General features: G+C 36.3%; 2 pseudogenes; one reads left to right on the top strand and one right to left on the bottom strand.

Annotated features, from left to right (window-relative positions):
• The first annotated feature begins 861 nt into the window (after positions 1–861).
• Positions 862–2,525, top strand: LOC133201293 (uncharacterized; annotated as a pseudogene).
• Positions 2,526–3,672: 1,147 nt separating this feature from the next.
• Positions 3,673–8,543, bottom strand: LOC133201292 (uncharacterized; annotated as a pseudogene).
• Between the last annotated feature and the right edge of the window lie 6,753 nt (positions 8,544–15,296).

The raw sequence follows: 15,296 nt of genomic DNA, 5'->3' as shown, positions 1-15,296 counted from the left end.
TATAAACCGAGGTCCTGTGTCGCAGTAGGTGCTGGCACGAAAAAGATCCCTCACTGCTCAATTGCCCTAAGTGCCGAGCATAGGTCAAAATTTGCAGCTCTCCACCGGTAAGTGGTGGCGTCTCCACATGAGTGAAAAATTCTCGAGAGGGACGTTAAACAAACAAACAAACATTGTTGTACGGAATATTGCATACAGTATTAATGTATTAAGATATTATTTTAAAGAATTTAAAAGGGTAAAGGAGAAAAAAAAGTATGTTTGACATCTGCTAGTTAATCACCGGACTTTTTCCAACTCTTTGTTGCTTAACTTCGTTATTTTCCGTAGACACTTGGCAGGCCTCGTGTCTATTTACCATTAAAAAACATTAAGAAACTTGAGTTGGAAAATCGGTAACCGAATTGCATAAGTTTAAGAAGTTATACGACTCGATTACGTTGAAACAAAATGACAAAGATTCTAGATAAACTTTGAAAAAATATCATTTTTGGATTGGATTTTCAGAAAGTGATTTTCATAATATTTAACACTGATTTCAACTTTCAAGCCTATTAACATCCTTGTTACAAAATCATCATTGATTTTAAATAATGGAATACACAAAGGTCACAATTTATATAACAAATTCCGATTTTTTTTTTTTCATTTTCAAGTCATTTTCATTAATTTTTACAGCACATTTTGTTTCAGCAAACACGTAGCACATACTTCTTAAAGGCATAGTAAAGCTCAAATTACTGTGTCTTATGTTATCACAAACTCAAATTATTTGAATCTCACTTTATAAAAAAATAAATACTTAAACGCTCATTTGTAGAGCTTACTTGACCAGGGTCGTTTATTTATACTCTAAAAACCGACGTATAAACTAATTAATTAACCTCATTATGCATTGGCGATATTTTCCGCTGCTGATGACGGAGAATGCCGATCTTTATGACAACACGGTAAATTATGGATACCGATGCAACAGAGGTAAGATTTATCATTATTTCAATTAAAATTTGACTGAAACATATGAAAATATCCTCTTTTATATATAATAGCTGGTACCTTTTCGCGTTTATGCCAAAAAATCAAAGAACAAGTGTAACACTAAACGTGCTCTCCATCCTTCTGCTACGAGGCCCCCGAAGGGGAAAAAAGTTGTATATACACACATATATACAGAACAGTAAGGACTAATAGGATCTTTGTTCTTTGGTGAAGTACACTCTCGCGGGTGACGGAGGGTGAAGGAGTGATTCTTAGTAAAATGTTTGTAGATTTAATAAAAGAAATGACTGACAGTTGTTATATAAGGCCTACGTAATATTTCACAAGATCACTTTCACCAAATGTTTCTCTCAATAATTAGCAATAACGAATATTTTTATTCAATTATATTATCATATATTTTTAGACTTCCGAAGAAGAGATGCACCAAAGTGCAGCGTCTAACTGTTATGCAAGACGGGGTCGGAGTGGCAGAAGAGTCCGAGGTATCAGAGCCAGTAGACAATTTAGAAGGAGACCAACAAGGGGCAGAGGTGGACAGAGACAACGGAACAGAGCCGATAATGCCGCAACAGCAAGAGTGGAAGGAACAACTAATCTATACAGACAAGGAATATAAAGGATTTTTATGAATATACTGTGTATATGATAATTATAAGGAAAACTGTAAAACCTGTCCACCTTCAAACCTTTACAAAAATGCTATGACCAAAATGAAAAATTTACAATCCTGTAATTTCCTTGCTTTATAAACTTAAGGTGTTAATTATTTCCAGAGGATTTTTTTCACAATATCTTCTAATGTAATATAAATTTAAGAATTTTCTGTGACCTATATTTAATTTATAAACATTTTGAAGCACTGAAAAAAGTTTTGTCTTGGAATTGGGTATTTTGTAAAAAGGTCCACTAATCTTTTTAAACAGGAACGCATAGATAATCTCCCGGAAGAGGATGTGCGGAGATTACTTCATACACTTGTGGAAAGTCTTCGATATCCTCGACGCAGGAAGCAGGGCTCGGCAGGGTAGATTTCACCCTCATCCAGAAAATGGGTCTCCTGAATGGTGTGTATGCTCAAATTGTAGAGAGATGCCTACAGCAGATGAACGTTTATGCTGCGGTCAAGTTCCAGAGAATTGTTTTTCAAGAATTAGAGTAAGTAAATGCAGTTTTACAGCTTGTTAACAATGTACTAGTATTTGAGGCAACACTTTTTTATGCTTACAGATTGCGAGTTCACAAATTGTTTACCTATTCCAGGATTTCGATCTGGTTGTTCTGGACGAATTAATACTACATGTGGCAAGAACTTACAGACAAGATGTCTTGGCTTTTCCAAATGATGCGGACTGGTGCCGAACAAATCGCCATGCTGCTTACAGGCAGTTCATACTGTGGCAGCATGGAAAGTTGGGGCTGGTAATTGCCGCATCATTCCCAGCTGCTGTGTGTGGCGGATCAGGGACAAGTTTCCAGATCCTTTTGGACAATACCGTGGATTTGTACATGGTAGATTGGCATAAATAAACAACTTTCCATTTCAGTTTTATTTTCAAATAAAATAAAAAGAAAAAAACTAGAGGTACTGTGAGCAAGTTCATAAAATAATACCACCCCTGCCACATTTTATAAGAGTGTGTCCGTTCAATTTTAGTAAATGTAACCTAGGATCGTCCAAAAAGCTTTTGGTGAAAGAAAAATGATATATCCTCTGGTCATTAGTAATCTTTCAATGAAACATGGATTTGTAATCTTTCTCCATTATAAAATTATAAATGTTTTGAATTTTACACATTTTATATCAGTGACCTTTAACTTGCCGGAATGACCTTGGGTCAAAGTTATGTTACACCCTTAGATCATAAGCAAATCTTTGTATCAAGTATGAGCTGTCAGTGATTCTTCATTACAAAGTTTTAGACCAGACAAGAATTTTATTCTTTTCCTGCCAGTGACCTTGAACTTGCTTGAATGACCCTAGGTCAAAGTCCAGACAGACCCTTGAGTCATATACAATCCCTGGACCAAGTATGAGCTTCCAGTGAATCTCCATTAAAAAGTTATCGCCCTGACAAAATTGCATAAACTGATGAGGTGATTCTTATATATCCCCACCCAATCAAACTTCTTTTGCGGCGGGGAGGGGGGATTTAATAACCAGAGGCTAATGGGTTGCAATGTTCATTTAAGTCACCTTAATCATGCTACTTATTCCAATGCAAAACCCATTATCCCCTAATGAGGCCCCAAGGGCAATGATTTGTAGGCTTCAAGAATTACATGTAAATGACAAACTGTGGCCCCGATCTTCTTCATCAGATGAAATTTCATCAAAATTATCCCCTCTATTGTGGTCCCACCCTTGATTTTGTCTTTTCTGTCCCAGTGGTACTCAGGAATTTAATTTTAAAAAGACACCAGTATATTTCCCTATTTTTAAAAAAATTATTTCCCCTTGAAAGTAATATGGTTTCTTCATCTGAACAAATTGAATTTCTTCTATCCAAGAGTGCTTTGTTGCAAGTATTGTTCAAATTGGCATAGTAGTGACAAGTCAACTTGACAGACAGACAGATGACAGGCAACCTTTGATCCGGAAAATACATACTGTATGAACTAGCCACTAAAGCTAAAAGGTTGTGCAAAAATACGGACGCAATGTCAAAAATATGAAAAAGTAATCAATTGTCCCATATATAATCCAAAGTCTTGTCTCGATCTTGAAATCTTGATTTTCTCTCTAGGACAAGTTGTTGAGTTGGAGGTGGTGGAATAGGAGCAAGAGTTCTTGAAATTCTCCTAGGGTCCTCAAGATCCAAAACAACATTCCCCGTCATCCTCTCATCATCATTCAGTATGCTCTCTATAATTTTTTCTATCAAGGCAGGCTGGAATGTATGGAAATGACTTTTCCATTTTAACTTCATGAACAGACCATATACCGCTCTTCTTGTTGAAAGATCTTTGATACCTAGCAAAAAGGAGTACAAGATCTTTGATATCAAGTAAAAAGGAGTACAAAATATACACTTTTTTTAATATACGAGGGTTGTCCCAAAATTTGTGTGTGCATATAGGCAACACCCATCAGTCACACAAATCTAAATTTAGAGGACCCGACACAGTGGTGCGATTTTTCTTATTTCTTTTTAATATTGACATCGTTTTTGAGTAATTAATAATTGATTGTTTTGTTACAACAGCAATGTGTTTCGGAGGTTAGCTATCGTATTAGTGTATTAAATTTCTAAATCATAGTCCCGCCTTCATCAGGGATCCAAACCGTAATTTCTATTGTGGCAAAAAAGCTTTTGTAAGCAAATAACCAATACTTTTATGTTTAGCATATGCATTCATTGGTTTTGGTTGAAAGATTTGTTTGCAATTTTCATCTTTTAAAACTAATGACCAGTATTTTAAATAATTTGGATTTCATACCTCTGATTCTTGGGTCACACTTTGTAATTTGAACATTAGTTATTTCCTTTTTTTCTTGGTTTAATGTAAAAATTCATTAATTTATGACATGGGTTACTACAAATTAAAACAATGTCTGTCTATGGAATTTTGGGACAACCCTAATATAAGCATTTAAATAATATAAAATTTCAACATATAGCTTTTGTTCTTTGGGGGTGTACACCTTATACTTCCATCTTTGTTTATTTTTGTTTCCCTGTCTATGACCGTTGTGGTCCAGAGCAGCAAGATGGTTTCTAGAGCGGTAGGTAGGCGGATTGTATGAAATCCTCTTTGAAGCATACACCAAGATAAGATTTGGAAAATTCTCTAACTCAGCTGTGCTTCTGTAGGGGAAAACAACATAATTATATTTAAAAGCCTAAAACAATCAAAATTAATTTTGCTTCTGAAAAATCTAAGAACTTTTTGAGACCAAAATTCAGGTAAAGGAGCATAGCTTTAAAATGTATTGTTTTACTAATGAAATCCATAAAATTTAATAACCTGCAGTTTAAATAGTAGTGAACTTGATTCAATCTCCGTTTGCCCATTACAACATATCTCAATGCCTTGTGAGCTGGCGAGCCTTTCTTGAGCCATCCCTTGGTCCTCTCTTCTGTGAGTGGACCATGTTTGCAGCAATTTGTAGCATTTTCACTGTATGGAAGGATCCAATGGTGTTCATCACTAACATGGTGGAGAATTCCAAACCAAACACCCTTAAATTAAAGCATTAAGAAATCACTCTGTTTTAATGTACAACTTGATAAAGAAAGGACACTTTAAAACAATTAAGCTAACTCAGAGATTTGGTGTCCTTCACTAAGGAAAACAAAAGGCCCAAGGGCCTTAACGGCCACCTGAGTATAATACAACAATTGAGAGGATCATAGAGTATAAAATCAACTGATAGATGAAGCTTTGTTGCCCAAAAGCAAGAGAAGTAGGAAAATCAGGGTCAACAAAATAATTGGTCTAATATTCAGTAACAACTCATAAATTAAGTTCTAATCTGTCCCCCTCTCATCACTATCACCATGTAGACTATTAACAAACTATCAGTGCTTCTGTACTATCTTTAACGCCATAATATAACCTCTCACATTGACCTGTCTTGGTCTTTGAAGAACATTTAATGAGTATTTTTGTCTCATTTTTATTTATCTATTATTTACAGGTCTACCTGATCATTAAAACTAAGAAAGTACTTTTTGTATTATAAAATAAAAATTCTAGCATAATTCTCTTATTCTATTAACCTTTCAAATACACTATTTACAGTGATTAATTATCAAAGGTGAATGGAAAAGGGGAATAACTTCTCTCAGTAGTATAAAAATTAATAGAGCCCTGCCCAGGACCTGATTGCTTGACCAAATCAAAATCTGGTAAAAATACCCTTGCTTATTAAAACTTTTACTCAGTTTGCCTCTGATATGCCCAGAAGCAGAGAGGAATTTCACATGTATAATGTATTTTCACTAAAGATTCAACACAGCCCTACTCTAACACCAGAACCCATGATCCAGGGCCAAGAAATTTACAAATTTGGAAGAGTTACCCTCAGCATCATAACTTTGCACTTCAAAGAATTAACACATTTCCACTATATCATCAATAGCCCCCTCCCCCTCCCGGTAATGCCAGAACCCCTGACCCTGGGATGGGACCACAAGTTTTAAAATTTCTGTTAGAAGCACCCTCATTCATCATAACTATGCAATTTGTTTATCTGCTCAACACTAAGGAGCAGACAGGATTAATTACATGTAATAGAATTTATGCATTTTCATTTTATTATCAATAGAGCCCCACCCTTACACCAGAACATCTGACACAGGGGCAATGAAACTCAAAATTCTGAATGAAGCACTCTTGCTCATCATAGCTATACACTTAGTTTCTTTGCTTTATAACCAGAAGCAGAAAAGAACATTTTCAAAGATATTATGCTTTTTCACTATATAATCAATACAGGCCCCTCTCTCCCTTTCCACCAGAACCCCTGACCCTGGGGCAATATATTTCACAATTTTGGAAGAGGCGTCCTTGCCTATCATAATCATTTACTTAGTTTGTTAAAATAATCTCCAGGGGCAGAGATTTTCAAAGTATTAATGCATTTTCACTATATAATCAATAGAGCCCCGCCCTAACACCAGAACCCCTGACCCATGGGTCATGAACTTCATAATTTTGGAAGAGGCATCCTTGCTCATCATAACTATGTACTCAGCTAGTTTGTTTAATACCCAAGTGCAGAGAAGAAGATTTTCAAAGAATTAATGCATTTTCACTGTATAATCAACAGAGCCCCACTCTAACTACAGAACCCCGATCCAGGAGTCATGAAATTCACAATTTTGGAAGAGACACACTTGCTCATCATAACTATGCATTTACTTTGTTTCCTGAATACCCAGGAGCAGAAGAGATTTTTTCAGTAATAATTCATTTTCACTATACAATCAACAGAGCCCCGCCCTAGCACCAGAACCCCTGACCCTGGGGCAATGAATTTCACAATTTAAGTAGAGGGCTTAATGCTTATTACAATCATGCCAACAGTTTGACTGCTTGATGTTCAGGAGTAAAGAAGAAGATTTTTAAAGATTGAATTAATTTTGATGGTTTTGGCCCCACCCCTCAGGTCCCAGGGGGACAGGGGCCCCGAATTTCACAATTTTTGCTCCCGTTAACCCATAGATGCTATATGCCAAAATTGGTTGAAATTGGTTCAGTGGTTCTAGAGAAGAAGCTGAAAATGTTCAAAAGTTTACGAACGACGGACGACGCATGACGACGGAAGAAGAGATAACAATAAGTCACCTGAATGACTCAGGTGACCTAAAAAGAAGAGGGTGGAAAAAATAAAAAAAATATATGCAGATGAAGAAATAAATTTTAAAAAATCAGTCTTGACCTTTCAACTTTTGGCCTTAAAGTTAGGCCTTAATGTGGATCTTTTCAGATTATTGAAATTCATTGCAAATGGTTACGGAGAACTTTAACTATGTATGCAATATATAAATAAATATATATGACAGTTTTTTCTTTAAAGATATTGCCTGGGAACAAAATGTTACAGAAAGATAGAATATGTAAATTTATGACCTTGACCATTTCCTAAAAATCAAAAGGGGTCTGCCATACAAAATTATGATATAAAACTTCATTGCAAAACCTCAAAGGCTTTCGAGATATCGATAACGAAAGTGTTACAGAGACAGAATGACGAACACACAGACCCAAATTAAAATCTTCCACTTTCAGTGAAAGCAAAGGACAAAAATAGCTTCTCCAAATTTAACTTACAACAAAGTCCTCATACATGTACATATCACTGATGCTTGCAGTGTACCAGAAATGGTTCATAATATCCTTTGCCCAAGCCATAAGATCCTTCTTGTCAGACTCATGTCCTATCTTCAAAATATTAAGCCCAATATCAGCTGAGTTGATAGACAATTGTGCATTTATAAGATCTCAATTTGATTCACCAAAGTGACTGAAAATTGACAAATGGCTTATAATATTAACAGGGCCATGGGCCACAACGCTCACCTGAGTAAATTTGGCCCTGCTGCTGTTCTTCATTAGATTTTCCCTGTTGTAATACCTAATGTGGCCCCACCCTACTCCTGGGGGACATGATTTGAAAAATTTATAGTCTACACTACCCCAGGATGCTTCCACATAAATTTCAGCTTTTCTGGCTCAGTGGTTGTTGAAAAGATTTTTTAATGACCTCGCCCTATTTTTGCCTTTCTTGATTATCACCTCTTGCAAGGGGGCATGGCCCTTCATTTTAATAATTTAAACTCCTCTTCACCCAAGGATGCTTTGTACCAACTTTGGTTAAAATTGGCCCAGTGGCTCTTGAAAAGAAGTTGAAAATGTGAAAAGTTTACAGACTGACAGAAAGACAGACCGACGAACGACGGACAACAGGTGATCAGAAAAGCTCACTTTAGCTATCAGCTCAGTTGAGCTAAGAAAAAATTAAAGAGAAATGTTGATCATACGCACTGCCATTATTTTCTTTCCAAGATTTTTTGTCCCATGCCAGATGACAAAGGAATGTTGTATATTTCGATAATTATTTCTTAAAAAAGTTAATAAAAAGTTGCTGTCCTTTAAAAAAGGACTATTTTTACATCTGGTATTTTCAATAAAATAAGTTCTTCAATCTTTACCCTTTCTGCTCTCTAGATAGAGTTTTGCTTATTGCTTCCTCCGTGTACCTTCACAATCCCGGCCCCAGGCCTCGACCATCCACGCGTAACATAAAAGATTTCACTTTGATATCATCGAAAGATTCCAGCGAAAGTACGGCTATGCCATTTTGGGACCATCTTCTAAAGTAACTAACATAAATTAAGAAAGTTGACTATGGAAAAGGTTAATTCATTTCGTTTGTCATACAGTTTAGTTGTAAGATGGCACTTGTAGTCTATAGTCAGCAAAATATCCAAATATGAAACAGATGTAGCAGACTGTGGGGTGCCCCATGTCGATTTTAATGGGATATACTGAGTAGACAAACGATTGGAATTAACCATTGTTAATTGATATAAGTTCGTCAATATATATCTGAATGTCGATTTGAAGGCAACAGAGAGTGTTTTTGCTAAAAATGTAGAGTTTTTTTTTTAAAATAAATTCTGCTTCATGGGAATGTAATCAGTTTGGCTCTAAAGGAACATAATAAGTGCCCATTGGAATTCCAACAAACTTAAAGACTTGCAGCATATAAAACGAGATGTCCTTAAAGTCAAATATTAATTAATTATTTTGTAATATCTTCTTCGTATTCGCCCTAGAAAACCTTTTCGTGACTCAATTTGATAGCGATTAATCTTTTAATAACACGAAATTATTGTCGAGCAACAATTAACAAGAGAAGATTGGACATGAAAAATGTTTATAACAAATGATCGCGATACAGGTTAATGTCTTATTTGAGGGTTCAAATGAAATATATATATATATATATATATATATATATATATATATATATATATATATATATATATATATATATATATATATATATATATATATATATATATATATATATATATATATATATACAAAGCACTAAAAAATGACCAACGACACGAACAATAATAATTGTCATATTTTCGGGACGACCTGCCCCTTCCTCAGGACAAAGAAAAAGTTAAGAAGTCATAAAAACAAAGGAAATGGAGAAACAAAAACAACTAGCACTACTACTAAACTACCGAACACTAAATATTTACAGTGTTACATGTTTAATTTCAAGTTAACGAGGTTGGATCCTGATATTTAAAGTCTTAAACTTTTTTGTCAAGTATATTTTTAGTTTCTACACACAAAGCTTAATTTAAAATCAAAACAAAAAATGGGGGTCAATACGCTTCTTTTGGCGCTACAGTACATTTAATATGACCTTTTTGCACTGAAATTTGTGTCTTAATCAAAAATCACATCTTCGACGTTTTCCCTCCAATGTTTTTATCCAAATAAATCATGGGACAAATTAAACTTTTAGTCTATTTAAGAAAAGACACTTCAAAATTGTGCATAAGAAAAAGTTTCAAATTGCTTCGCATAATCAATTATTTGACCTTTCTGCACTAAAAAAATGTGATTTTTCTGACATTAAAAATTTAACAAGCAAGAAAATTATTTTAAAGTCTTAAACTTTTTCTGAATTTAGGCAGATTGATCAAAGTTATCTTATATATTCAGAAAATAAAAACAAAAGTGGGGGTCTATTATGTAAATTTTTAGATATTACTAAAAACGTGTTAATTTTATGTTAAAATTGGCTAAATTTTTTCCTGGACTTTCAGAATATATTTACTATATTTGTCACAACATAATGAAAGAATTCATAAGAAATAATTTAATAGATATTTCAGAACCAGCATAAAACATTTCATTGCAAAAAACAGCTCTGTGTGCAACCAGCGTGGAAAAATAGGAATCTAAACTTAACAGTACTGTATATATTTCAAAAGGAGACAAAATGATCATTTTCTCCTAAAAAAACCTTCCGCCACAAAATATAGTTCCTGGCTTAATCCTCTTTGAATGGAATTTAATCGTGGTTTTTTCATTGGATATAGTTTAATTTGCATTGTAGAATTCAGATTTAATGTTTGAACTTAAAAATGACGCAGAATTTTATAAATAAAGGTCCAGACCAAAATCTGCTCAAAAGCTCAGGATCGAACCTCCTTAATAAACAGTCGTGAACAAAGAAATCCGGAGCGCTATGAATTGCGTCCAGTCTATCGGGTGAACTCTGGTGAAGTGCGATTTACATAATTGAACGAAATAATTATCGCTAATTAATTACGACAAGCAGTAAATCGTACATTGTCTTATTCTCTCAAAATAGCGTAACTATACATGATAAAAAGAAATTAAAGAAAGATAATATGGAAGGGCAATTTTAAAATAAGAATTTGGATATATTATAAATTTGGAAATCGGATAAAAGAAATACACAAAAATGTAAGCTGTAAATATCTGGGTAGGTTGTTCCCGAATTGCTAAATGCGAATTAACGGTAAAGTTTACACTATATAGAGATGAAATATATGGAGATAACGAACAGTATTCTAGCTCAAAAGTCCATTAAACAATACAAAATAGGAGCAGAGCAAACACGGACCTCTAAACATCAGAGGTGGGATCAGGTACCATGGAGGAGTGAGCATCCGCTGCCGACCGGTCACACCCGCCGTGTGCTCCTTGTCATGATCGGGAAATAACGGAAAAATCCGTAGACAATTCAGTGTGTAAATAATGGCCTAACAATTAGTATGAAAAACGTCAGTCAGCATTTGACTCAATGATAAATTGTCTTTGCTGACAAGGTCATTGTATCGACCATAGAACTTACGAAATGATGACTTTAAACGAGACAGCTGATATTCTTGTTTCATCAATTTGTTTGTCAATAATTTACCTCGTTTTGGAAATTGTTCATACATAGAGCATGCTCTTGTGTATCGAATCAACTGAGAGATATATACCCCGTATGCAGGATGAGAATGAACTTGTTTGTTACAATCCGGGATTGGGTCTAGTTCACGTTCATCCTGGTGAAGTCATTAAGTTTGTTAATACCATCAGGGCGGAATGACTTCAGCCTGTGCATCCAGAACTTTTCCTTGCCTTTTCTCTGAGCGTCTGTCCATCTTGGATTGTGGTCAATAACCACTACTGTCATGTCCTCCCATTTGTGACCTTCAAGGTTGAAATGTTCCCCAACGGGTTCATTGAGTTTTTTGGTCCTAATGGTAGAACGGTGATTATTGACTCTCCTGCGGAGATCACCTGTTTCGCCAACATACTGTTTGGAGCAAACTTTGCAACTGATGAGATAAATGCAGTTGTCTGTTTGACAGGACAAGTTCCCTAGAATTTTGTAGCTGTGGCGTGTAACGGGGCTGTTAAAGCTGTCTGTGTCAGAGCTGTGCTTACAGAGAAGACATCTTCTGTCAGAGAAAGTTTTAAAGCCCCCGTTAGGTAATGGATTGTCCAATCTGGTTCTTACTACCATGTCCTTTAGATTCCTCGGGCGTCTGTATGCAGCCAATGAGGCTCCTTAAAGACCTCTGCCATTCGTTTATTTGAGTGGAGAATTGGCAGATTCTTTTGAAGGATACCGCTGAGGTTCTTAAGGACGGGATGGTATGTGGTTACCAGAGGGACCCTGCCGCTATTGTCTTTTTCCTTGTAGCGTAATAGGTTTTGCCTGTCATGTCCCGCCATCTCATCAATAGCAATTTGTACGGTGCGGGCATTGTAGCCTCTCTTGCATAAGTGGGAATTGAGGAGACCGCGTTGTTCCTGATATAAGGCAGGGGATGAACAGATGCGCCGAATTCTGGTGGCTAGACCCTTAGGCACACCCTTAAATGTGTGTGGGGGATGACAGCTAGTTGGCATAAGATACAAATGGGAATCTGTGGGTTTCGTGTGGAGACTGAACTCGATTTCACCATCAGTCAGGGTAGATGTAGTATCTAGGAATATGTTTTTCGAATTAGATACGTCTACTGTAAATTTGATAGACTGATGAAAGGTGTTGGCAAACGAAATGAATGCCTCGAGGCTCTCGCGACATTCCACCCACTTCATCTCTATATCGTCAATGAAACGCAACCAGCTAAGGGGCCTAAATGGTGCTTGAAGTAGCAAGTTGCGTTCCAGTCTACCCATGAAAATATTGGCATAAGATGGTGCCATTTTCGTACGCATAGCAGTGCCATTAACCTGGAGGTAATGCTCTCCATTAAACATGAAGTTGTTATACTTGAGAACATGTTCAAGGAGCTTGGCAAGGGACTCGGTAGAAGGAATTTGTATGGATCTACTATCCCAGACTTCTCTACAGGCTTCGATACCCTCATCGTACGGAATATTGGTGTACAAAGATGTGACGTCCATAGTCATGAGAAGGGTATGATCTGGAAGGCCAGTAGAGGGCGTCTTGTTAATGTAGTCCGTGGTGTCCTTGAGATAAGACGGCAAATTCTCTACGTGTGGACGGAGATGTAAATCAATGTATTCAGAAATTTTCTCCGTGGGGTGTCCAATTGCGCTAACTATAGGGCGACCTGGCATACCTTCTTTGTGTATCTTAGGAAGCAGATAAAATTGTCCTGGTCTACAGTCAATAGGATTGAGTGTCTCATAGACGTTGATACCAATCTCGTTTTTCTCAAACATTTCGTCAAGAGTTTTGGTGATGGCGGTGGAGAATTCTTTAGTAGGGTCAGAGTCCAGTTTCTTATAGAGTTGTCTATGGGCCTCCGCCATGTACGTCTCTTTATCAAGTACTACTACTGCGGAACACTGTCTCGGAGAAATTTCTTTCTTTGAGTCTTGCTGGGAAGATATTACAAAGAGGTGTTCTAAACAATTGATGTCACTCTGTCGTTCTTGGGATATCCACAAGTTAGGACAATTTGAGAGTGATATCACGTCCTTAGAATCATCCCTCGCTGATAGCATGTCCCAAGCTGATCTTGATGAAGCCCACAATATTATTGACACCTATGATATGGCCCTAACAAATGAACTCAGCAAGACTCAAAGAAAGAAATTTCTCCGAGACAGTGTTCCGCAGACCAAGAACAACCGGTCAGAGGTCCTAGTTAACAAAACACGTAAACCCCGCTCGAGACGCTTAAAGCGCTTAACGACAATCGCGAGGGACGGACCCTCACAAACTCCTGACGTCTGCCCAGTGCTCAATAAATCTAGTGTTCCTCTCTCCGATTCGGAGACCCCACTTCTTTCCAAGGGGCTGAATTTCTGTCCCACGCCACATGAGGTCGACGAAAAACAAGTCAGAGAGGAAACCCGAGCATTCTTTCGGAGACTTCGGTTGAAGGAGCACTTTTCTAGAAAAGACTCCGAAGTTGACTCTTATGACTCTTCTCAGCCACAATTGCACGACTTAGAGGAACACAAACTCTATCGGCCCAAAAGTGACTGGGAACCTGCACCGGGAAAATGCGGAGCCCTTGAGTCGTATGTTGACGCCGTTGAGTCAGACATAGAGAAACTCCTTTCAATGCCAGATAAGGCTCCCGACAATTTGAGTAAGGAAGAGAGATCCGCCTTACAATCATTAAAGAATCGGGATGACATTGTAATCAAGAAAGCAGACAAAGGCTCTACAGTAGTAGTACTTGATAAAGAGACGTACATGGCGGAGGCCCATAGACAACTCTCAGACGAACGTTTCTATAAGAAACTGGACTCTGACCCTACTAAAGAATTCTCCACCGCCATCACCAAAACTCTTGACGAAATGTTTGAGAAAAACGAGATTGGTATCAACGTTTTGTCATTTAATATACAATATCTAATTAGAGACATAAATATTTATATGTTTGCATGATCTAATGCACCATGCATCTTTGTGTAAACTAACAAAATGTGCACAGCACAGTGCGACATCAAAACCTTACCATTCAATCAAGCGAGAACGCATCAAAATAATGCTATCGATTTTATTGACATATCAATCGTTCGCACAAAATAAAAAAATACATACTATGATTGTTTCTGGCTCAAAATTTTCACAGATCTCGAAGTACTAATAAAACCCAACAGTATTATTTTAACATTCAAGCATGTTTGCTATTATCTTAGGAAATCGGCTACTGTTATATTATAATACGTCTTTATTAAAGATCGCACGTGTCCCCCCCCCCCCCATTTAAATTTGATAGGAAAATGGGTATGAAGTTCTAGCAACATTCTATTTGATAAGAGAATGTATATGAATTTCTAGCAACACTCTATTTCAAGATGCCGCATCAACAAATAAACTTTTGAAAATATAAAATTAGCAATTCAAGGAGTATTTTACTTAACTTGAAAGCAAGAATTGTCAATACATGTGTATCATTTTGAATCCAAATTAAGTTAAAATATACGAACTAACGATATTTTGTCTCAAACCGCTGAATTTGTTTTTTATAGCTCATTTATTTTTTTTTTTTATCACTTAATATCAAATGAATTGCCGTGCTTTACAAATCATTATAATAATAATTAACCCTAAAAAATACTCTCATGTAGGGATCCAGAAATCCCAGATACGGAAATCAGCTAAAAGATGTAGAATGGACAGTAACTAACTAATCAAAGAATATCAAGGATCGAAGAATATCAATACAACCCCGTATATAATCAGGAGGAAAAGACCCCTGTAAAACGCCATTTTTTCCTTATAAACGCCTCTAAAAATAATTTATAAATTGCTTATCTGCTGAAAGATTCTGAAGTTTTATATGTTTTCCTTATGAAATATT

The sequence above is a fragment of the Saccostrea echinata genome, unplaced genomic scaffold, assembly GCF_033153115.1.
Source record: "Saccostrea echinata isolate AGI-Se365-2 ecotype Australia unplaced genomic scaffold, CSIRO_AGI_Sech_v1 ptg000043l, whole genome shotgun sequence".
Classification (NCBI taxonomy): domain Eukaryota; kingdom Metazoa; phylum Mollusca; class Bivalvia; order Ostreida; family Ostreidae; genus Saccostrea; species Saccostrea echinata.
The sequence above is the reverse complement of the archived record's forward strand: the minus strand, read 5'-3'. Positions and strand labels throughout refer to the sequence as shown.